The sequence below is a fragment of the Mirounga angustirostris genome, unplaced genomic scaffold, assembly GCF_029215605.1.
Source record: "Mirounga angustirostris isolate CCGP_5_RB_7025 unplaced genomic scaffold, mMirAng1.0.hap1 SCAF_16, whole genome shotgun sequence".
Lineage (NCBI taxonomy): Eukaryota > Metazoa > Chordata > Mammalia > Carnivora > Phocidae > Mirounga > Mirounga angustirostris.
In genome coordinates, this window is record NW_026991724.1 from 15,180,094 (window position 1) to 15,204,617 (window position 24,524).

The window sequence follows — 24,524 nt, forward strand, 5'->3', positions numbered from 1 at the left end:
TAATGGAGGGATGCGCGGCTGAGCAATCCCCGATGCCTGCATTTCTTGCAGGCATGGCTTGTTTAATAGCCAGGGAATTGAGTGCCTTCCCTGCACCCCCCGCTTTTTTTTTCTTTTCTTTTCTTTTCTTTTTTTTTTTTTGCTGAGAAATGTAAAAAGGGACCTATACTGTGTACATAATCTGAAGAAACATGTGCATTTTTTTTTCTCAGAAATACCTAGCACCATAATATTTCTGATTTAAGGGTCTAGGGAAATCTTTGAAGTGAAGAAAATCAGTGGGGGACGAACTATCTTTTCCTGATTTTTTTCTTTTGTGTGCCTCTCCTCAAAGCCAGTAATGGGATTTAAAATCAGAGATTCCCAGTCCTCATCCTCCCTCCCATTCCATTTCGCTCTCTTTGCCCCAGAAAACATCTGCAGTAACCGACTGCACGTCTAAGGGGACAGTTTAAAGAGAAACAAGGTTTGGGGCACGTGTCAGGTTTCCTTTTCTTTTTCAAATGAAGCTGAAAAAAAATTCCAAGGACAGTTTAAGCACCAAACGACATCGAACAGATATTTTTCCAAAGCAAAAATTTTCCAATTCGTTTGTTTCCAATTCTTAGAAATAGAGAAGAAGGCAAACCCGATTTTCCTGCACACGGATGACTCGGAATTTGGGGCCGGCGCTTGGTTAGGGCCGGGAGGGGCCGGGCAGGGCGCAGCCCCGTGGTCTTGGAGAAGTCCGGTGCATGCCAACCCTGGGGCGCATGGGCTGGGGCTCTGGCTAGCTGGGCTCCCCGCAGATGTCCTGCAGGCCCGTGTGCCAGGGCATCATGCAGGGCAGTGGTCCCCTGTGGGCATGGCCACCTCCCTGTTTCGTTCCAGTGCTCAGCAGGGCAGCAGGAACATTCGACGCCACTTTCCTCTGGTCCTGGCATAGGGCGCACCCTTTTTGCGTCTAGTCTCCTGCCCCCTGGGCTCAGCATCGTGGAGACCAGGCGCTGTTCCCACCTCCCCAAGAACCATAATCTCAAGGATCCCGACAGTTTCCTGAGGCACTGACCACAGTTCACCGGGCCAGGGCATGCATCCTAAAAGTCTGGCACACCCAGCCCCATTTTGGGAAAACTTTATTTTCCGGGCCGGCTCCGGGCTCCTGAGAGGAAGCCCGGGAGCTCCTGCCCCTGGAGAAGCTGGCTGGGGAGCGAAAGCGAGTGCAGAGCCCCTGCCCTTGGGATCCAGGCACCCCTCACAGGTGCGTGCTTAGTAAGCCTCCTCACCGCCTCAAATGGGTGGATAAATGGCCTTCCTGGGAACAACTGGAGCACCCCATTATGCCCCAGTGGGGCACCCCCAGAAAAACCAGCAGGCCCTGGGGCCTGGCCTCAGCAGCCATCTGGGCAGGAGAAGGCAAGTCATAGGTACACTTCAGGCCTGAGCTGAGCTGCCCAAGCCCAGTGCCTGCCTCCAGCTTTGATCCCACTCCCCACAGAGGGCAGCTGGTGGTTTGATTCCCTCCCCACCATCCTCACTGGCCTTCCCAGCTTCTTTCAGGACACAGGGGCCCCAACCCTGTCCTGTGGGGCACCATGGCAGGCATGCAGCAGCAACCACAGGGGGCAGCTGGGGACCCTGAACCCACCTGCAGGAAAACACAGCCGCTTCCAGTTCAGGCCAGCCCAGAGTGGTTCTGCACCCCACAGCCTGGGGTGACCTGGGAGTGGAGAGCCCCCTGGGGTCCTGCTCATCACTAAGGCTGACCAGACACTAGGCTGGTCAAGAAGGAGGGACTGGATGTGTAGGGTTAGCTAGGGCCTGACTTGTGGAGTGCCTGTGTCTGCATGTTTGGTTCTGGGTATCTCCCTCCCTCTCATTTCGTCTGGGGGAAAAAAAAAAAAAGGAAAGCGGGCAGATTAGTGCCGACCCTCTTTCCAGTCTGGGAGCGCTTGCAGCAGGAAGAAGTGCTCATAACGACACTTCAGCCCCGACACTTGAATGCTAAAGGTTAAACTCACAGTCTTCAGGGTAGGGCTTCCTGCCATCTGGCCACTTCAGTGAGAGGTGTCCCTGGGGGTTGGCTCGTCCCACCCCCCCCACCTCCGGGGAACCTCTCCTTCCCTGTTGCCCCCATTATCTTGCCCGTGGCTATTTGTACCTCACTTTGCTCTATGGCTTCCAACTAGTTCCTGCTGTGGAGTTGGAATGAACTCTCCATGGCAACAAGGAGGCAAGGCTCACACAAGTGGACGCTTTGGGAGAAACCACACTTGTCCCCTGTCCCTTTGTTCCGGGTATGTGGTGGCCCCCACAACTCGGTGCAGGCAAACCTAGAGCTAATACATGAAGTTAGTGCCCAGCCCTGGAAGGGTCTGCAGGGAGACCCTGACTGTCAGGGGGCATGGAGAGGCCAGATTCGCAGACAGGGAAGGGTCTCCAGAAGGAACAGCCTGAGGGTCTCTATCCCAGGGACCCTGTTCTTGGTGCCTGTGACCAAGAACACCTCTTCCCTTTCCCTTCTGACCCCATCCCCCCAATGATGGTGAGACTCAATTCTGCACCCTTAAAAAGAGCATCCCAGCAGGAGATCAGTGGTGTAGTAAAGGGGATGAGGTTAGCTCCTGGGAGCTTGGCAAAGGAGCCCTTTTCTCTTCTTCCCTACCTCCCTGAAAACACCTACTATGTGTCAGTCCCTTGGCAGGAACTTTACATGAATTGCATTCCATTCTCTTAGCAGCCTTGGGAAACTGGTATTATTAGTCCCATTTTGTAGATGAGGAATATCAGACTCTGAGAGATTAAGATCACACAGCTATTAAGTGGCTCACCTTGAAGTCGAACCCAGCTCCATCTGGCCTTAAAGCTATTTTTATTACACCGTCTGCCTCTAGTCAAGGTCAGGAGAACCAGGGACTCAAGGGAAAATAAAAGAGAGATTTGCAGTGTACATGGGCTGTGAGGACGGAAAGAAAAATATCCCAGGAAGGGTTCTCTGGTTTTGATATGGATTCAGGCCTGGGAGACACATCATAGAAAGTCATGGAGGAGGTTCTCGAAAGGCCAGAGACAGAAAGGACAATGAAATATAAGGTGAACAAGTCCCTAGCCCCAGATGACAGCAACAGAATATCACCCTGAAACAATTGTCAGTGTACCCTTGGATGTGTGGGCCCGCACCCAGCCATACCAGGCCAAGATCATACCAGGCCTTTTTCATTTTCCTTTGTAAATTTTCTTACTGTGTCTGAAGCTCAGGCAAGTTCCTAACTTCTGTGAGTCAGCAGGCTGACAGGAAGGGGTGATCAGATGACCGATTACTCATGAACAAATGTGAGGAAATTCAGAAAGTGGGAAGAAGAGAGGCCAGTCACATCTGAATGGCAGGCCCACGGAGGGTCTCCTGGTCACTGCGCTCAGCTTTGCAAGGCTGGGCGGCGGAAGGGCAGGAAGGGTACTGCAGTTGCAGGCCTGCAGCCCCCTCAGAACAAAAATGCTTGCCTTGTGGCTACTGGGGTTTGGCTACAGGAGAGTCTTCCTCCAACTCTGGCCTCCACACTTGCCACCAGGTACTAAAGCACTCCTTTGAGGGGGGCTTCTGCAGCGAGGGGAGGGGGTAATTAGGTCAGTGGCACAGGCTGACATCTCTTTGCTCTGTTTCATTGGGTTGTCTTGGGCTGAAGTGAGTGTGGAACTGGGCAGGACTGGCCAGGCCCACACCGAGGGGTTGCTGGAAGCCTTGTTAAGGAAGTCCTCCTGACCAGGCAATCCAATTACATAATGCCACAAAAATAACTCTGGGCTGGGAGTCTTGTCAGAGTGACGTATTTAGTTAGAAGAGAGGGTATCAAATATCTATCTTTCAACCCAAGGGCTGAAATTACACTTGTGGCACGGATGGACTCCTCCTCCCGCCACTGAACAAGGAAGGGTGGGGTGAGGTGGGGAGGGACCAGCGGCAAGGATGCACATTTCTTTCTCCCCTCCCTTTTTCCCTAGGTGCAACAAAAGCCAACTGCTCAATTTAGCTGCATTCTGCCAGCTCCTAGGTCCATACACAGAGTCAGATACTCCGATGGGTCAGGGACAGCTGACAGAAAGAAAGGAGGGGGGAGGGAGTGGGAGAAATGAGAAGAAGTGGAGTGAAAGGGTTTTTTTGTTGTTTGTTGGTGGAACAGGGTGGGCATGAGTTATCATATTATTTCTATCTAGACTAGACTAGGCCTCCCACTACAGTTGACCAACTAGTCCGACTTTGTTCAAGACTGTTCTAGATTTAAAACTGCATCCCAGGAACCCCTTCAACTCTAGAAACCGGGACAGTGGGTCACTCTCCCTCCCATAGGTTTGGCCAGATTTCCACAAAGGACATAGAAAATTATGACCAAGATAAGGTAGTTCATTTTGATTCAAAATTATTCAAAGAATGACCTAAATAAGCTATTTCATCATAGATGCAAAGGCCCTATTTCCAGGAATTTGAAGAAAGAGGCATACACTCTGTCCAACCCCCCCGCCCACACACACCATTTTGGACTCTAGAGATTTCCAGGTGGAAAAATCACCTGTTCCATCTGCTCTGCTTTTCAGATAAAGTTTCCAGACATGCTTTTGCCATTGCAGAATGCCCTGAACTCCTGCCACAGTTTGGTTAGGGACGGTGTTATATCACTTTGAAAAAAACTCTGCTTGTAACATCTTTTTGTCACCTAAGCTCTTTCCTGGGTCTCAGTTCCTCCCTGGGGCACCACGGTCACATTCTGAGCTGTACCCTTTAATATATTCACCTAGAGCCTGTTAGCATTTTCTTTTTCCCAATACTGATACTCGCAGCGTCCCGTCCTTTTATTCTAAACCGCGGCCTTCCAACCCATCCTTCATCTAGACCCATCTGACCCCCACTGCCTTGGAAGGAGACAAATGAGGATAAGCAATCCCCAGCCCAAGACGCTCTCACAGTATCTGAGCTTCCATGTGCCTTCATCCCCACCTCGTTCTTTTTTTTCAAATCAAAATGTCTCTAAACTCCTCGAGCTCATCATAAAAGCAAATAGCTTTCCCTCCCCGAGTCCTACTCCCTGGCTCGTCACCAGGCAATTCCACTCAGTGACCACCTTGTCGCCAGCCCGAAAGCCAGCTCGTTTAGGACGCAGCAGAGAGGAAAGGGTGCAGCGGCAGCGCCTCCGCCCTCCCCCAGCAGGCAGGCTCTGCCTTTATGGAGTCTATTTCCAGTCTGTTTACCTGGCAAGGACCACGTGACCAATCCAGAAGGAAATGCTGACATCACTGTCTCTCTCTCACACATGTGCGCCTCCCTCCCTCCAGCCCGCTCTGCCCGCATTCCGGCATCCATCCTCCCCGCCTCTCCCGGCGCCGGCCCCTCCCCCCAGCACTCGCGCCTTCTCCCACTTATTTCTCTGTCTTTCTCTGTCACACTTTCCTTTGTTTTCTTTCCCCTTGTAGGCTGTCTCAGACTCCCTCGGGCGCGCGCCCGGGCGCGCGCGCGCACGCACACACTTCTGGGAATCCTTTTCCCTTCTCTTCAGCAAGCCTTTCTTCCTCTTTCAGTCTCTTTCAGATCTGGGGCCATTGAATCTTCACTGTTTTAAAAACACACTTCCTCTTTCTCTATAGATTGGAGATTTATTTAAAAAAAAAAAAGTCTGGAAGGCCTGGAGAACCTTCCAGGCCCAGGATGGGGGTGGGGTGGGGGTGGTGGGGAGGGCAGAGCAAGGCTGCTCCGTCCAGCCACTCAATTTCCTGCTCCAGTGGGCTTAGAGATTTAGGTGTTGGGGGTTTGGTCAGACATGCCTTTTTTATTTATTTGTTTTCAGCCTTTCTTCGTCCAGCTTCCCTCCCACCCTTACTCGTTGCTGCAGTTTGGGGTGCCTTCCCTTCCCCACGGCCAGACCACAGGCCCCAGCAGCTCTTGGCCTTGTGTGCAGGGAGCGCACGCACCTCGCTCCTGGTCTTTGCTACTGCTGTTGCGCTGCCTTGTGTCAGGGGCTGAGGGGGCTGCTCAGCATCCTTCCAGCCCAGGGAGCTGGGAAGACCCTGGAGGCAGAGGGGAGGGGCAGTGGTCAGCGCAGGTGCCTCCTGCCTGTTCAAGGGGCTATTTATACGAGGAACCAAGTGGCAGGGCTCTGGGGTCCGACTGCTCCCGGAAAGCTTGCTTGGTGCACGTGGGCACAGAGCCAAAGCATGCAGTTTAGAGGAAATGTTTAATAAAGACACGAGAGTCTCCAACTGTTTATTTATCCTTACGGAAAGGTGGAGATACGATGTCCCTGGAAACTGCCTCAGAAGTGGACTGCAAGGTTGTGAGGCCAGAGGGTAAAACAACTGGGGCCTTCAAAGGGAATGGGCTAGCCTGGGCAAAGGGGCAGAAGGCAGACTGTGACAGCCCTTTCTCTCCCACCTCCCACCCCAGGCTGTCATCTTTTGGGGTCATATACCTTTTACTTTGGGGTGGGGCAGGGGGTAGAAGGAGGCATGGGAAGTCATGCAAGAGCGAGACCATTAATATATACAATGGAATATTACTCAGCCATAAAAAAAAAAGAATGAAATCTTGCCTTTTGCAACAACAGGGAGCTGGAGAGTATAATGCTAAGCGAAATAAGTCAGTCAGAGAAGGACAACTATCGTATGATTTCACTCATGTGGAATTGAAGAAACCAAACAAAGAAGCAAAAGGAAAAAAAATGAGAGAGAATGAGGGAGGGGGAATCAAGAAATACTCTTAATTACAGAGAACAAACAGACTGCAGCGGGTGGGGGGCACGAGGTATGGAGGATGGGTGAAACAGGTGATGGGGATTAAGGAGTGCACTTGTCCTGATGAGCACGGGGTTATGTATGGAAGTGTTGAATCGCTATATTGTACACCTGAAACTAATATAACACTATGTTAACTAACTAGAATCAAGAACTTTTTAAAAAACGAGGGAGACCATTAAGCAATCATTACTTATTACTTCGGTATGAACTCATAATCCCCAATACTCATAAAGGTAGAACCCTACCAGGAGGACACGAGTGTTTTAATGGGCATGTTTACCATTGGGTTATGTTGAAAATCAGGAATATAGCATCCAGGGGTGCCTAGAGTGGCTCAGTCGATTAAGCGTCTGCCTTAGGCTCAGGTCATGATCCCAGGGTCCTGGGATTGAGCCCGGAGAAGGACTCCTCGCTCAGCGGGGAGCCTGCTTCTCCCTCTCCCTCTGCCTGTCACTCCCCCTATTGTGCTCTCTCTGTCAAATAAATAAATAAATTCTTAAAAAAAAAAAAGGAATATAGCATCCAGTTGGAAGACCCAGTAAAATCTAGGGGTAGGACCTTCAACATTAAAATAGTACTGTTCTTCAGTGTTCAGATGCATTCCTACTTCTTGAAAAAACGTTTTCGGTACACATTTAAATAGACCTGGCAGCCAGTAAGGAGAGAATTCAGATGTTATAAGGTCACGTTCTGGAGAGACCTTTTCATAGGTCAATATACAAAGCCAGCAGGAGGGTCTTTTAAGGAGGTCCAGTCATAGATCTGTCTCTTCAGGCATGTTAAGATCTAAATCCTCTTTAGACATGCTGGGAATCCAGAACTTTCTACTGGATTTCTTTAAATATTTTGTACAAGTTCTAATTTTAAACTTCTAAATGTTAGAGGCCAAGGACTCGCTGTTTCAAGTTGTCAATTAGGTAGACAGCTCTGTTGGTCAATTAAATGATTTTTGTGGTTTCAGAACCCAAATAAAGTGGTATGCAGAGTCTCAATGTCGTTCTTACCATCTCCATGAATATTTATGGAGCCCTGGCTGAAGTAAAAGCACAAAAGAATAGGTGGAGCCCAGGTTCCAAAAATCCCTGTGGGCTTGAGATGCCTCTGTTACGAATTCTACGCTATCTAGTTAATTATCAATGTTTGTCAAACTAAAGCCCAGAGTGGTGGAGAGAGGTGATAGAGGGTTGGTGGGAATTACGCAAAAAATATACAAGTAGTTTAGGTCTTTTAATATGCTGACTTTCAACTTTGGAGGGACCTGGGAAAGGACATCCAGAAGTTCTTTTCCCATCCTTGAGTCTAGCTCAGACTCACTTTCTCCTGTGGAGGCCCAAGGCTGGAGATGACCTCACCCAGCTTCTCATACTCTGCTCTCTGGGGGAGGTTTCCTGGATCAGTTGACAGGCACCAAAAAAATGGCAATACGATCCATTTGTTTCACTACTCCATACCTGTGATGCTGTGGAAATGCACATGCATTTATGAATAGATTTGTATTCATGTTATGTGTTACCCCACCTGCTTCCCCAAGGATAGGCACCATATGGAGTATACTCTGTACGCATCTCCATAAATGCCCACAGTGCTAATTGGTACTCAGTGATGTGCCCATGGTGAAGTGGAGGGTAATGATAATGTGGATGATGAGGAGGAGGATGACAGTGATGATGACACTAAATTGCTAACAATGATTCAAGGATGAAAACAGTTCTGGGCAGAGAGAGATGCTCAAAAAACACAGAATGAATGAATACAGTTTAGTAGGACTTTCACTGAGCGTTTTCTGAGATCTGGCTCTTTTTTTTTTTTTTTTTTTAATATTTACTTCATTATTACTTATTAAAAGAAGCCATCTCAGCTGCTGAGCCTGTGGCCTGGGCTCAAATGGCATCACAATAACACAAGGTGGGGGCGCCTGGGTGGCTCAGTCATTAAAAGCGTCTGCCTTTGGCTCAGGTCATGGTCCCAGGGTCCTGGGATCGAGCCCCGCATCGGGCTCCCTGCTCCACGGGAAGCCTGCTTCTCCTTCTCCCATTCCCCCTGCTTGTGTTCCCTCTCTCGCTGTGTCTCTCTCTGTCAAATAAATAAATAAAATCTTAAAAAAACAAAAACAGTAACACAAGGTGGATTGGCAATCCCTTTTCATCATCAGTATATTTTTTAAAAATACGATTAAGATACCTAATAGTTCTCTCAAGGCAAATCTCCACAAAACATAACGTTTTTTGCTGACACCGAGAGCACAGAATCATTCTCCTAATCTGCTCAGGGAAGGATGTTAGAGAGGTGATGCTGGTAACACAGGAAAGACATGCCTAACGGTCTAGCATGAAGGCCTGCAAGCCAGAAGTGGTCGCACCTTGCAGTGATACACAACACACAAATTAACCAACAGTTTTTAAAACATATAGAAAAGTAAGTAAATATCAGAAAAAATTCCATAACTACCTGCAAGAATCAAAGCCTTTTCTTAAACCTTAGGGTGCAAAGATCACCAAAGACTTGGATTCTGGTCCCAGCTCCACCAATGAGAGCCGATGGCCTCTGGTAAGTGACTTAATCCTGGACTGTGTTTTCTCCTTGTAAAATGGAGACAACAATACATACCCTACAGAGGTGTCAGAAGATCAAGTGAGAAGCTTAATATGAGGTGTCTGTCACAATGCCTGGCACCTGGCAGGTGTTCAATATGTGGTAGAAATGGTTAATATTATCCTGACACCCCCTCCTCACCTGTCTACACCTCCGAGGTTGGAGTGTGACGAGCAAGCAACTTTGAACGTGCTGTACAAACTAGATAGCCTTGCACACATCCAAGACATTCTTTCCAGGTATTACTGGGCTCTGGGATCGCTCTGTTAGTACCGGTATTCCCCCCACCTCTCAAAAGTTCACATTACTCTTCGCTTTTACAAAAGGCCTACTACCTATTTTTACTAACCGAAAGACACGCGAAGACAGTTTTCACTTTTACAGAAAAAGGCAAAAAGCAAAAATAGGGTTGAGCATTTGTTTTGCAGCAAGCCGTTAACAGGGCAACACGCACCCTAAGCAGCCAGAGTGGCCCCACCAAGCTCCTTCCAGAGCCACTCTCAGCATCTCGGCACCAGCTGCCAGAACTTTGAACTGTGTCTGTGAACATCTGTGCTTTGTCTCGATTTATTTTGTGCACCCATTAGCATAATGTGTCCTAAGGTAACAGAAAAGCCTAAGAGAGTTTATTTTTGGGGACTGGAAACATTCAAAGATTTTTCCATATAAATTAATGCTAATTACTGCTTCACTTTATGCCATTTTGGCTTATGAAAATTTTCACAGGAGCGTTCTACTTCCAGAAAGTGGGGGAAACCAATATTGGGAAATGGGACAGAGATAAAAGACACATTATCAAGGACAAGTTTTCTCCATACACAGGTATCTGATATGCCTAATTCTGGGCATACAGTTACTGAAATGAGGAATGCAAGCAACCACCAGACTTCCTCCGGGAGGGTTTTGTGAAGATTAATAGTTAAAAATGACACAAGTTATCATGGTGCATGGGCTCCGTGCAGCACAAGAGATATGTAAATCCAAGAAATAATCATCAACATAATATCATCACCATTTCTAGAAACAGATTCTTTCCTAGGCCAAAAGAGAATTTCCAGAAGTATCTTTCCCTTTTGGAATTACTGAGTATGACAGATTTATTTCCACACATCTCACTTGCTTTCAGAGTTATTGTTTCCTCTTATTTTTTCCCCCTTCTTTAGTGATAGAGAGGCCTGAGAACCGATTCTGTCAGGAAGTTCTTGGGGAATTTTCAGGAGGATGTACAAGTAGGTTATATGAATGACTGTGAGCAGCAAGCATCTTTTTTTTTATTTTATAAAAAATATATATTCATAACCAATCTTCTGCGCATATCTACATAATCAAAACCATGAATGACAAACATATCAGACATATTTTTTCAGAGCATAATGGATCCTTTTGGGGTAAGTGACTATCATTTCTATTTCTTTTTTTTTTTTTTTTTTTTTTTTTTTTTAATATATTTTTTGTCTTTATTTTTTTTTTTAAAGATTTTATTTATTTATTTGAGAGAGAGAGAATGAGAGACAGAGAGCATGAGAAGGAGGAAGGTCAGAGGGAGAAGCAGACTCCCTGCCGAGCAGGGAGCCCGATGCGGGACTCGATCCCAGGACTCCAGGATCATGACCTGAGCCGAAGGCAGTCGCTTAACCAACTGAGCCACCCAGGCACCCATATCATTTCTATTTCTTCCTCTTAAAGCAGATCAGGTAACTTTTCCCCTGTTACAAAAAGGATGTGCTATTAAATCCAGACCCCAGGATAGAATCTCAATTGCCCCCTAGACATGAAATGCCAATGCCCCAATTTTTTGAATTTATCGACCGAAATGTTGGCTGGAGCAGGTTCAAGCATCTTGCTAAATAAAATATAGATTACATTTATCATTTCCCCTCAATCTACTAAAATCTTGTTACTTTTTCATGGAAGGAAATGAATCAGTTTGACAGGACTTGTTCTGTCAAGTGATATAAGTTCCCAACACTGTATTCACTGCAGATTATTCTAGAAGTGATGTGGCCATCATTTTTTCCAGGTAAAGTTCCAGATTAGGACATTACGAACTTCCTCTTTGCTTTTTTAAAAATAGAGGTATTTATTAATCTTGCTTCTTTTCAGTCTTTCCAAGTTCTTAAAAATGAAGTTCTCTCCCATGATTTTAGCCAACAACAGATTCCCTTATAAAAAACTTTACCCTGCAAAAAAATCTACTTAAAAAAGAGGTGTTTCTACCAGTATTTAAGGCATATTTAAAAGTTGATCGTGTGAAAACAATGAGGAAGCAAACGGTTAAGGCTTAAGACCTCTACTTTGACAGGCCTGTTTCCAAATCTCTCCCATGGATTTAGACATGATCTGAATGGATTTCTGAATTGAATGGGCTCAAGGCCAAAGCCAGGTATGGTAAGTTTTCAGATTGTGTCTATCCTGTATGTCTCACACAAGGCAAAGCTATTATTTTCCAGAAATAAACTGAAAATCCACTAGGAAGTAAATGAGAAAAATGAGAGAAACAATGTGGAAAACTCCGTAGTTTATACCTCCCAACATAAATTACAGCGGCCATACGGTCCGCACACTTCCTAAAATCTTAAGAGTTTCATAAAAACTCAATGTTTCTAGAATGCACACTACATGTTTGCAACCTTAAAGTCAGCACAGCCCCAACTCTGTAAAGACCAAGATGGGAACACAAAGGCCACATCCTTGAAATGAAATTCAGATTATCTTGGGTACTTCTGGGTATCTCTAGGGTTTGGGCTTTCTAAGTTTAATGGAGACAGATGCTTGCTTAAATCCTCTGAAGTGGCCCTTGACAGGTCAAAGCCTGTTATTTACCAATCTGTGTGAGCCTGAAACTTAAGTTCCTGTATCTTTTCTTGCGTGCACCAGGCTGATTCCCAGTACAGATTATCCCAGCTACCTGCCTCTCACTTTAGCCTCTAGATTGCTCAACACTTCTGAGGACATAAGGACCTTGAGTTGACTGTACCCTCTATGGTGTTCTATAACGCAATAGCCAGTCATGGATGGTTGTTGACTCCTGAACAAATTTCCCAAGCCTGCCACTCCACACCTTTTCCACACTCCTCCAACTCCCACCAACTGCACTCTTTCTTAATTCACAGCAAAAGATTTCAAACCCTTATTTCTTGAAACCATGACTGGAAAGAATTTCATCAACTTGCCCATGGCATTACCTTAAAGTGCCTTGCTCTGCACCCTCTTCTCCACCATAAATTGCCTTTGCATCCTTACCCATTACTTCCTTTCTCTTATTCTGCCTTGCTTCTACCGCAAATCTTTCCTGGGCTCTAAAGCCTGATCTTCACATGTCCCTCTACTCCCCCACTTTTTATTTCTCTCTCCCTACTCCTGTCTCCATGGCTTGCCTGCCCCCACCACTCTCCTACCTTTCTTTAATCAATGCACTTCTATTTGGAAACCTAGACATGCTCTATTCTCTCCTACTAAAAAAACAAAACTAAACTAACAAAACTTCCCTTGATTCTACCACCTATTCAACCCTTCTATTCACTACCCAACTTCTTAAAAGACTCATTTAAACATGTTCTCCGGTCCGTGATTGAACACCCCCAGCCCTGTGGACAGCTCTTACTACTGGAGAAGGATGGTCACTATTTTGAGCATAAAGCAATTTTCCTGTAGCTCTTGCTCATTGGTCCCTTTTGTCACCTTGTGAGGCCACCCAGAGCAAGTCTAATTCCCTGACACAGACAAACTTTCTCCTGTTCTGTCCTCTTCTTTCAGATCTTTCTGAGCTAGGCACTACCAGTTCCTTCAATTGTTCTTTACAAGACCTGATTCTCAGTTCTTTTGCCTCCTTGTTTTTAGTTTGACTCTCTTAAAGGGTCCTGTCCTGAAATTAAATGTAAACTATCTACATCTGCTCCTCTACCTAGCACAGTAGAGCAGGGTTATCACCTCCTTTGTTCTCCTAATTACACTTTGCTAATACAATTGTTGAATCCCCTGCTATCAACTTAAGCCTCTAAGATAGTGGTTCACAGAGTGTGGCCCACAAGCTTCTATTTCAGAATGACCCAGGAAGCCTTAATAAACGCAGATTCTTGGGCACCACCTCAAACTTGTTGAATCTAACAATCGGGGGGGGGGGGGAGGGGGCGGGCAATGACACCTGGGAATCCGTATTTTATTTTTATTATTATGACTTTGGGGGGAATCCACATTTTAAACAAGAATGCCAGATGATTCTTAATGCCCTCAAAACCTGGGGAGGGGGGAATGCTCTCTAAACATCTGTTGCCAAGCCTGCACCTAGCCCCCATGTTTGCGCAGATGGATTTTTAGATACAAGACAAGAATTTCCATTTTCTTGCATTATATTTTGTCTTGTTAGATTTGGTTCATTGCCTTGGCCTATCAAAATCTGTTGGAACTCTTTATTCTGCAACATATGACTTCACGACAACCACACATGGATTAAGATGAAAAACCTTCATGTCACAGTACTCAGGATTTCCCTCTACACTGACACCAATGATGGTCAAGCAGTTCTACCAAACTCCTACTTCATCTTTTTCCCATAAGATAAATGGACAGATTGTCATTTGCCATGTTGCCAAATGCCTCGGTAAAGCCCAATTGCTCTTTGTCTTCTGTATTTCCCTGATCTGCTGTCATGTCAAAGAAGAAACTAGAGTATTCTTTTTTTTTTTAAAGATTTTATTTATTTATTTGACAGAGACACAGCGAGAGAGGGAACACAAGCAGGGGGAGTGGGAGAGGGAGAAGCAGGCTTCCCGTGGAGCAGGGAGCCCGATGCGGGGCTCGATCCCAGGACCCTGGGATCATGACCTGAGCCAAAGGCCTGAGCCGAAGGCAGACGCTTAATGACTGAGCCACCCAGGTGCACCTGAAACTGAAGTATTCTTGAGGGTCATTTATGTATGCCTTCTACAATCTGTGGCCAGGCAATGGAGTGTTGTGTGCAGAATCCACCTTTTCCTATGACCTTGTTCTGAATGCCTATGGCACTTAGGCATTGTATTACAAATGTTCTTGTCCACATTTTGACTCTACTACTAGAAAAAGGAGCTCTTGGACTCTGAAATTGTGTCTTATGTGTCTCTAAATGTCTCATGGTAACTAGCACAATGTCCTACTTTTCTTTGAATGAATGAATGAATTTTACATTTTATTCCCACTAACTTACTTTACCTCTTTGTACAAGATAAAAGCAGACTCTGTAGTGAATACTAGGAGATTATGCTTCTTAGGCATGAAGGAAGTGGTGTGCCTGGACAGATCTCCACAGGCCCAATTATTTCTTTTAGTCACTGCCCATTCAAATGAGCTTGTTAGAATAAAGGCATTCTTTGAGATGAGGTGTGATGAAAACACTGAGAAATGATGACACAGTTTCTAAAACATCACAACTTTACTAGACTCTATGGCAATGACCAAATGAGACACAGGAAAGTGCATTTCAGAAAAACCTTGGCGGGGTGCCTGAGTGGCTCAGTTGGTGAAGCAGCCAACTCTCGATTTTAGCGCAGGTCATGATATCAGGGTTCTGGGATCGAGCCCCACATTGGGCTCTGTGTTCAGCAGGGAGTCTGCTTGAGGATTCTCTTTCTCCCTCTGCCCTTTCCCCCCCCACACTCTCTCTCTCGCTCTCTCAAATAAATAAATAAATCTTAAAAAAGAAAAGAGAAAATCCTTGGCTTAGTGGAGCCACCTAAGTCAGTATAACATGCAAACATATTATGGGCTTCATTCTAACTAGACCCCTTGGGATGACACAGACAAAGCAGATCAACAGGACATGAGATGGCTGGATAAGGAAATCTAACTTCCCTCTATGTCACAACTGCTAGCACATCTAAGTAATCCTCTGATACATAAGATTGTAGAGTGAACAACTATAAACGAATGACAGGAAGTCATGTTTTCTATGGCTCATGTGACCTTCTTCATGGTCACATTTTGTCTTTCCTATTTTTTGTAGGCCAGAGAAGAGTCCATAAATACTCCAGAACACTGGGAAATGTTCTGCACTGGGAAAGCCAGATAGCCCCAGGTCTACTTACTTGTTTGGCATGAGGTACAGGGCAGTGATTCTCAACTAGGGGGTGACTTTGCCTCTTTGTCCCAGGGATATTTGTCAATGTCTGGAGACATTCTTACTTGTTAAAACTGAGGAAGAGGTACCACTGGCATCTAGTGGGTAGAGGCCAGGGATGCTGCTAAATACCAATGCACATGACAGCCTTCCTCAACCAACAAAGAATTATCTGGTTCAAAGTGCCAATCGTAATTATATCAATGAAAATTTTCAATTAAAAATATCCAGTGCCACTATTGAGAATCCCTGGTCTAGGGCTATGGTTCTAGTACCAAACCTGGAAAGACTGATCCATCTCAAAGGGTCATGGAGTTACCTGTTGGGGAATCTGTGAAGTAACTCATGGGTGACAAACACTGTAAGATATTTTGTGGTTCTGTAGTGAGGCTGGAAGACCTATCTAGTGGGCTGGAACGGAAGTAGAGAGGCTCTGGAAAACTCCTAATAGCTATAGGTTTTACTTCCGAGTAGCTTACTGGAAAGGCTCTTCGTGAACTCTGTTCAGAAGGCAGCCTCCTTCTCGACAGATGAAGGAATGCAGGCTCAGTAGAATCATGCAAGGAGCATCAGTGATCCATGCTCATGGTCATAAAAAAGCCCTGAACCACAGCTGCTAATGATGTAACTGGAGACTTAAGCCTCCAGGAATGTGAGGTGGACATGAAGCAAATGTACCAACTGGAAAGGGTGCCGTTTTGGTGCCGACTGCAAAAAAGTCTTAGTCCTATAGAATGAAAGGGGAATTCACTCTACTTGAAGCTCCTAGATGACAGATACATTTCCCCCAACTTCCTGCTATTTTTTATTTGACCAAGATTTTAAACATAACCAGTTTTATAGATCATAGGGAAGCTGGTAGATTTAATGAAGCCTCCAGATGCCCCTTGAGAGATGATTACAACTCTAATTAAAAATGGAGGATGACAGACGAGAATCCCATGGGACTCCATAAGCAAGTGGCATTCATATGTCTTCTTCCATGGAAAAGATTACTTTGTTCATGTCAGTCTGGGCTCTTTCCAGTAGTAAAAGATAGCGTTGCCAAATTCTAATACATTAGGAGATTTAATGTGGTTCAAAGATCTGGGAATGTTTTAAAATGTAGGGGACAAATAAGTTTATCAGCTAAGCTGGACTGTCATTTCTTTTATTTCATACACCTGTACTCACCATCTCTAAGATTACACGTAGCCTAGACTACAAGAGGAATCACCTAAATGAAGTCTGTCTTAGTATCAAATCTAAGCATGGAGAACAAGGGAGGTATTAGTAGGGCAAATAAGGGTTAGGGCTTCATACTCAGGGCTTTAGGGACCAGCTAGGTATGGCAAGTCAGAGTGGATTGTGGGGTCACAAATCCAGGTAATCAAATGAGGTTTAAAACATTACAAAGTAGGTCTTGAAGGTCAAGGCAGTCAAATATATAGACAGAGGAGGTCAGGGATATTGAGATATCAGTTTCAGATGACAGAACCACTAATAAGAGCTCATCTTATCAAAGGAAGCTGACCTGACCTTCTAACCCTACAGTGCTGGTCATGTTGGCTAGTCATTGGAGAGTTTTGGTTCTGAAAGGGAGGTCATACTACTTAATATCCATGGTCAGAGTATAGGGGTGGGAAGTAGCCAGGGAGAGCCAGAAGCAGAAAGGTAAGGCTCACTGGAAGGCTTTGAATTGGATGGGGCTTCTGCATATGGACATTAATGCAGCCCTGGGGCCAGATTTCAGTAGCCTGCATAGTCCTACACCGACTTCCAAAGACAAAGGTGGTACTACATCTTCACAAAATGTATTTGCATCTCTTTAGCCAATGCGCATCTTTTGCCAGAAGGAACTCAAACAGGAGAGAGTTGGGGCAACATGAAACCAACTGTATCATTGAACAAAGGGTCTAATATAAGAAACATCAAGGACTCCACTGTGATTAAATCATGGAGGCATCGACAGCACCATCCACTGACACTGCACTGGCTGCATAAATCAGGTCTGGCCTCTGACAGCAGAAGCCCAGTGAATCAAGATTCATTTCTAGACAGGGTGAATGCACAAGGCAGGGATTTCCTCCTGGTAGTCACAGAACCTGAGGTAGGATGTCACTCTGGGAGACTGACCCGCAGGTCTTAATAATGATCATCATGTCTTTTATTAACGACTGGCAAGATTTGGAGATTCCTCCTACCAATGTCCAGGCCTGGGGAATTGTCTGCAGGGTATAGGGATGAAGAAGTATTCCTGAGCCTCAGCTGTGGTTGCTTTGAGGCTGGAGGTCCTCAAACTCATCCTCAGCCTCAATTCCTCCCCAGATCCTAAATGTGATTCATAAAATGTCTACCCATGATTTCCAAATAGCCTGTGTTTCCTCTGCTGGGAATGTCTTCCCTCCTTTCCTTCGGTATCTACCAGAAACATCTTCTCTAGGACCCCCTCTAGGCCGGGTTACTTTCTTTCTATGCTGTGCTCTCCAAGTTTGGTGTATATAACTTTATTTAAACTATATTGGTGGTTATTTGTCTACTTGATGATCTCTTTCCTGAGGCTGAAAACTTTGAGCTCAGGGACCATTTGTCTCAGTATATGAGTACAGTGCACCTTGCACAGTGTCTGCCACATAGTATATATTCAATAAATGTTTGTGGAAGGAAGGAAAGAAAGTTGGTAGGAAGGCTTAAAAAGCAGTAAGGATCACTAACCCAGGCAGAGAGCAGTGTTAGGCTCTTCCAAAAAGGATATTGACCAGCCAGCCTGGGAGAGACCACCTCATGGAGATCTACAAAGAGTTGGCAATGGCATTCAGTGGCTGTAGGGCTGTGATTCCCACTGCACTTAGTGGCAGAACCCCAGGGAATCCCTCTGTCTTGGCCAAGCTACTGACTTACCTTCCTGGAAGGCCAGCACATGGTTCTGTGTTGGCGACACTTCTGTAGAGCTAGCCAGCACCAGGTTGGCTATGCCAGAGGGTTCCTCGCATCCTAGAGGCCGGGCCTTACTAAGTCTTGTCACTATCCTCCTGTTTCCTCTGAGGCCTCTGGAATTTGATATTATGATCTTTGATCATTATGAGTAATGGTCAAAATAGTCAACCTTAGTTTTCGTGAATTGCTTTTCTCTTTGCTGTTCCTCATCAGATGAAAGAGTTTGCAGAGCTGGGGGGGGCGGGTCTCATTCAGAAATTCCCAATGTATAGTTTTTGAAAGTGCTTCTTAATTCTCAAAACATTATCCACTGGTGACAAAGATTAATATAGATGACAACCCTGAGTACATTAATAAAGATTTTTCAAGACCCGAGAACTTGACAACACAGATCTCTGCTACTTTCCATTCACCTTTGCAAACCAATAAATTCAGTATTCAGGTGACTCAGTGGAACATTCAGCACATATCCTTGACGGCTCTTAGAAACCGGTTCTGTTGATGTGTAAGTTATTCCAAAAAAGAAGTTTTAAGTTCATTGTCAAACGTGGTACAGTATCATATAATCACAGAGTTGAAGAATGAACTAGAAGGTACCTTAAAGATAGACTAGTCTGAACTGAAGGTGCTAATGCCCAGCAGGACAGGACCAAGGACCACAGCTGGTGAGTGGCTGAACCTGGCTTGAAACCAAACATGATGGTCTTAAACCTTTTTGCTGTCCAATATATATATATGGTAGTATATTTACACACACACACATACACACACATGCACACACACATGCACATAAAAGGATGAAGTCCTGCACCATAGAGATTGAGTTGTCTGCGGAAACCAACAGCCCTACTGAAACAATAACCCATTTCAATTTAAGGCAGCCTGGTCGGGAATAGGCCCAGAGCCTCACCAGCCAACCCCCCCCCCCCCCCCTAGAAAACAGAGCATTGTTTCCATCCAAACCTTGCACTGAAAGGAAGCCTGTCAGCTGGCAATGACCTCGTGAGACAACTTTGGGGAGAGCAAAGGGCCGAGAAGAGAAAGGCCTCATTCTCACTGCAAACAGGAAAAGGGAAGAGAAAAAGAAAGCTCTGTCTCCACACAAGGTTTGCTGGGCTGGCTATGAACTGTTCCAGTACGTTCCATCAGATAGACGCCTTCATAGAATCAAGCCAAGCGCGAACACTGGCTCTGGGACTCCCACTCCCGGGACACACACGGGCCAGCTCACACATGCTCTTGCTCTCTCACACCCTGGGAGAGCACTTATATGGGCTTCATGAGGCTAAGTAATAAACACTTTGTCTTCACCCTGCTATTTATGGGTTGCTTGGGGCATCCTGTTCTTTCTGCTGCCCTTACCTGAACAGACAGCTCCCGCAGACCCCACACTTAATAGGGACAACAGTAAATGTGAAAGGCTCTGTGCGCTCCACACGCTCCTGTTTTCCCTGCGCCCAGTGCTAATTGCAAAGGAAGGTCAGTCTGCATCCATTTAGCTATTCTCTCTGCTCCCCTCCTTGAGGTTAAATCTGTTCTCCTTTTTCCCTGGGTCCTCATTTTCTTCCTTCCTTTCAGACATCTAAGACATCTTTCAGGGATACCCTTTTCTATTCACCACCACCAGGGACTCTTCCATTCTTCCATGATGGCTCAACCCTCTAGGAAAACGAGAGCAACTCTGAAAACTGCAAACCACCAGCCGTGGCCTCCAGCAGAGGTTCTGGGGGCTCCCTGGGCGACCACGCACATGCAGAGTTAAGAAGCTGATCTGGTCCTACCTGTCGCTGACTTCAGGTTCACTTAGAAGCCTTGAGCTTCCCTTGCACGCATTGTGTTTGGGATGCCAAGGGGAGAGATGCACGTTTGGAAGCAAAGAAGTGTGTCCGGGCCAACAGACGCCTGAAAGCTGCAGGGGCAGACTCCAGAAGTGTCCACTGGAGGCAGGGCCAAGGTTGATCACTTTGGTCAGGTATGGGACCGTTTTCCCTCAGCTCCTTTGGGGGTTTCAGGGCTCTGGGAGCCGACGGGGCCTGCGTGAAGAGGATGAGTCACGGCCGCGTCTTGTCCACCCGTGGGCCATCACACAAGCCTGGAGCCCTGCCACCTGTCAGTCTCGTCTTCATCTCGGGCTGGCCCGACGCATCCTGAAAGCAGACAGGACACAGGAGGATGCGTTAACTCGGCCTCTCCCCGCAGAACCCAGTTCGCCATGGCCACAGTGATTAAATACAGGACATTATCTCACCATAATGCCCTCCTGGCGGCGTTCCCAGGAAAATTCTAACTAATCACAAAAATAGAAAGAAAAACGCACCCTGAATTCCATTCCTCGTCTTAAATGAGTGATGTGTTCACTTTTATTTATTTTTCTGGAAGCAAGGCGGGAAAAGAAAATGAATTTTAGGGCTTAGAAAAACAAGCTACTAATAGTACGAAGTCGAGCCGGGCCGCGGTGCAGACAGCCGGGGTGTAGACCTCATGGCATCGTGGGTGAGTCCCCGGCTCGCTCCTGGTTACAAACTCCGAGTTTCAAACCAGAACACCTAGCAGGACGGGGTGGGGGGCCAGGTGTGGACACACACGCACCCACGCAAGGCTGGGCGCTCGGCAGCATCGTCACACCCCCCGCAGGCAAATGTCCTTCCCACACTCCTTTTAAGCAACGCCTGCCTCTTTTTCTATCATCTTTCTTTCTGGACGCTCATGCACAGTTCAGAATATCCCCTACCTGGAATTTTTCCGGGAGATTCTCCTCACTAATTCCTACTCACCCTTTAGAGATCAGAGCAAATGGCCCTGCGTTCGGGAAACCTTTTCCAAGAACCTCTCCCCCGACTCCAGGCCCCGTGCTGGCGTTCTCAACCTTCCCTTCACGTCAGTCATGTGGCTGGCCATAACTGATCGCATTGTTGGTGGTCTGAGGGCTGTCTCCTCCCTGAGATCCTTTAGATCTTGTCTTGTTAACCACTCCGTATGTGCCTGGTACGTAGTAGCTGTTTAATAAATGTCTCTGCTGGATGAGTGCTGATGGACAGGCCCAGCCTGTGAACGGTACCTTATGTTACACGTAGGTCCCCCGCTAAGAAGCAGCAAGCAGATGTGGACGCAGATCATAGGGGAGTCCACGACCCCGAGGACCATGCCTTGCCCAGATAATTCCTGCCCTTCTCCCCCCCGCCCCCACCCCGCCGGGTGTCTTCACAGAGAAACTCCAGGAGAGTTCAAAATCCTGAAAACCAGCTTCTGAGATGCTTCTCATACTGTTACACTGAATGAAGTGAAAATAAAGACACCTCGCACCCCTCCTACCTCTCCACCTGCCCCCACTTCTGGCATTAGAATCCCAACGCTGCCATCCCTCATCATTGCTACAGCTGCAGTAATGGGCACTGCTACTTGATGGCAAAGTTCTAGCTGAGCTAATTAAGCATACTGAGCTAATAACCTTCCATTTTGGGACCGGTATTATTCATAATTTAATGTATTGCTGCTGAAACATTAACCTTTCGACAACTGGCATGTTGCCCACAGCAGCCCAAGTGCTGACCATCTTTCAGTAAAATGAGTATTATTGTTAAAACAGGTATAAATCATTCATGGCTGCAGCTTTTGTGTCAGACCCTATGTGAAAATAAGCAGTAAGCTGGGTAATTTATTTACCTTTTGGTGATTATTTTTTATGATTTTATGATCATATTCAATGATTCATAAACACTGGCCTCGTGCCATTTTGTAATCATTTTACATTTTAAATATTGTGTGGCTGTTCTGCTTTTCATCTTTAAAAATTTCAGGATTGATACCGGGCAACTTAATCCAGACACAAATGCAATTTCATTTGAAAGCAAGGTTGGGGGGAGGTGGGGGCTGAGTCCCAACACCATTCATTTCAGTGAAACCATTTTCAGCAGAGCTGTTTGGCGCGTCCCCTTGCTCCAGAGTTGCAGTTACGGGAGCAAACTTTCTTTGAAGTTTAACACACAGAGGGTGCCTTGAAATCTGAATAAAAGCACAGGAAAACGGTTAACAAGCTTCTGGTTGGGAAGATGATGGGAAGGAGCCCAAGTGTGGAGGGAAGCCTGCAAACTCTGGCCTCGGGCCAAGAAGTTTGGAAGCCACAAGCCTTATTCCCAGCACCTGGTTGGAGAATGTGATTCCGTGCCCCCTTGGGGGGGGGTGGTTTCGAGACTGCTCCCCCCACTCGCTCCTGCTGCTGGCGCTGGGTTTGGGCTCCCATAACGGTTCCAGAAAGTAGCCTTTTCTTCTCCTGACAGCAAGTAGGAGCTGGAGGCTGAGAGGTGGGCAGGTCTCTCATGGCCTGCGAGCTGAAGAGACCTCCCCACATCCCACAGACTCTCTTACGGGTTTCCCTTCGCGTTTCTTCAACCAGTGAAAACAAAGGATTCCTCCTACGCAGTAGGAACGATGATCTGATGGTGGCCGGGAGACAGGGCAGCAGAAGACAGGGAATGGGATGCGGTGTTCAGACTCCTCCTTAAAGCAGGAGGGTGTTCGAGAGCGAGCTTGCTCCTGGAGTCCATCTCATGACAGGCCCAGAGGGGAACGCAGGCAGAAGAGACAGGTGCCGTCACCCGAAAAGTAGGAGGTGAGATCTCGAAATACAGCCACAAGGACGTGCCATAAACAAACACCACATCCACAGGGGAAGCCCAGGCCAGGGGAAGATTATAGATGTATTTAGCTCTAAGACAGTGTGAATTGAACAAATAGCTCTGAGATGGCTGCTTACTGTCTTTTCTACCTTCCATTTATTTAATTTCCTGTTTATAGCTTTCTTTTTTTTTTCATTTGATTGTCTGGTTTTAGGATTTGTCTGGAGATGTCTATCATCCACCCGTCTATCTCCATATATATATATCTACACATATATATGTATATCTGAAAATTATTTTAATAGGTATCATTATTTAATTTTTCAATGTACAATTCAGTGGCATCACTTTTACAGAGTGGATAATTCTCACTATTTCCAAAACTTTTTATCACTCCAAACACAAACTCTGTATTCATTAAGTATTAACTCTCCACTCCCTCCTGTCCCATCTCCTGGAAACCTCTTATCTATTTTCTGTCTTCATGGATTTGACTGTTCTGAATATTTCATGTAAGTAGAACGATACAATGTCAGTCCTTTTGTGTCTGGCTTCTTTCCCTTAGCATCATGTTTCCAAGGTTCATCCATGTTGTGGCATGTATCAAAATTCCATTCCTTTTTTAGGGCTGAATAATATTCTATTGTATGGATATACCACATATTGTTTTACCACTCAACTGTTGGTGGACAGTTGGGTTGTTTCTACGTTTTGGGCATTGGGAATAATGCTGCTATGAACATTGGTGTCCAAGAATCAGAGTCCCTAATATACAGAGACTAATATTTCTTGACCATTACGTTATTTTCTCATAAAAGTTCACTGCATGTTACATACACTGATCTACCTTTATATTGAGTGCTCTACTTGCTAGCTTGGCAGAGCTGGCCTGGGCACAAGGAACAAAGCCACTCAGGCCTGGGAATTACTCTCTAGCCATCCTGTCAACACTTCTGCCTCAGAGGATGTCTTGCAGTCACCTTCTAGCATCTCTGAGGCTGGTGCAGTTTGTGAGTTCTGTACCAGGAGCTCCCATTTTCTATACTGGACTTGCTAAAACAGGCTTGCTTCTCAGGTATGATAAAGAACAAATTAAGAAACCGAATAACCTGGCATGAGTGAAATTTCCTTTCAATCATGTCAGCCAGAGCAGATGTTGTCATGAAATTTGATGTTATGGATTTATTTCCTAATATAAAGTCTAAAAGGGAAAACAGCATAAGAGCTGAAATGTGAATTGGACATGTCTATAGAGTGTGAATTGGATTCAAGACAAAATATTGTGAATGGTTAATAGGGTCAGTCTAAGCATACTTGCTAAAATAATCTCTTGGTTATGCAAATATTCTGAGAACTACACTGTCAAATATCTATTGTATCCTCTTATCTATGTGTTCACAGAACTGCTACATGTTATAATAAATGAAAAATGTGAATTTAAAAAATAATGTCACCCTAAAATAATACTTTACTTTGAATAGTAATTTTTGTTGTTGGTTTTTTTTTCTTAATTTTTAAATTTTTGTCACACACCAGGCAGCCAGGTTCTT

The 24,524-nt window shown here is 45.8% G+C and overlaps 1 protein-coding gene across 1 annotated transcript in view; it reads right to left on the reverse strand.

Annotated features, from left to right (window-relative positions):
* ZFHX3 (zinc finger homeobox 3) overlaps positions 1–24,524 on the reverse strand; it is a 1,392,145-nt gene that overhangs the window by 252,791 nt on the left and 1,114,830 nt on the right. The window contains exon 11 of the mRNA XM_064580652.1: positions 20,140–20,505. The gene's annotated coding sequence lies outside the window, so the exon portion shown is untranslated. The remainder of the gene's footprint in view (positions 1–20,139; positions 20,506–24,524) is intronic.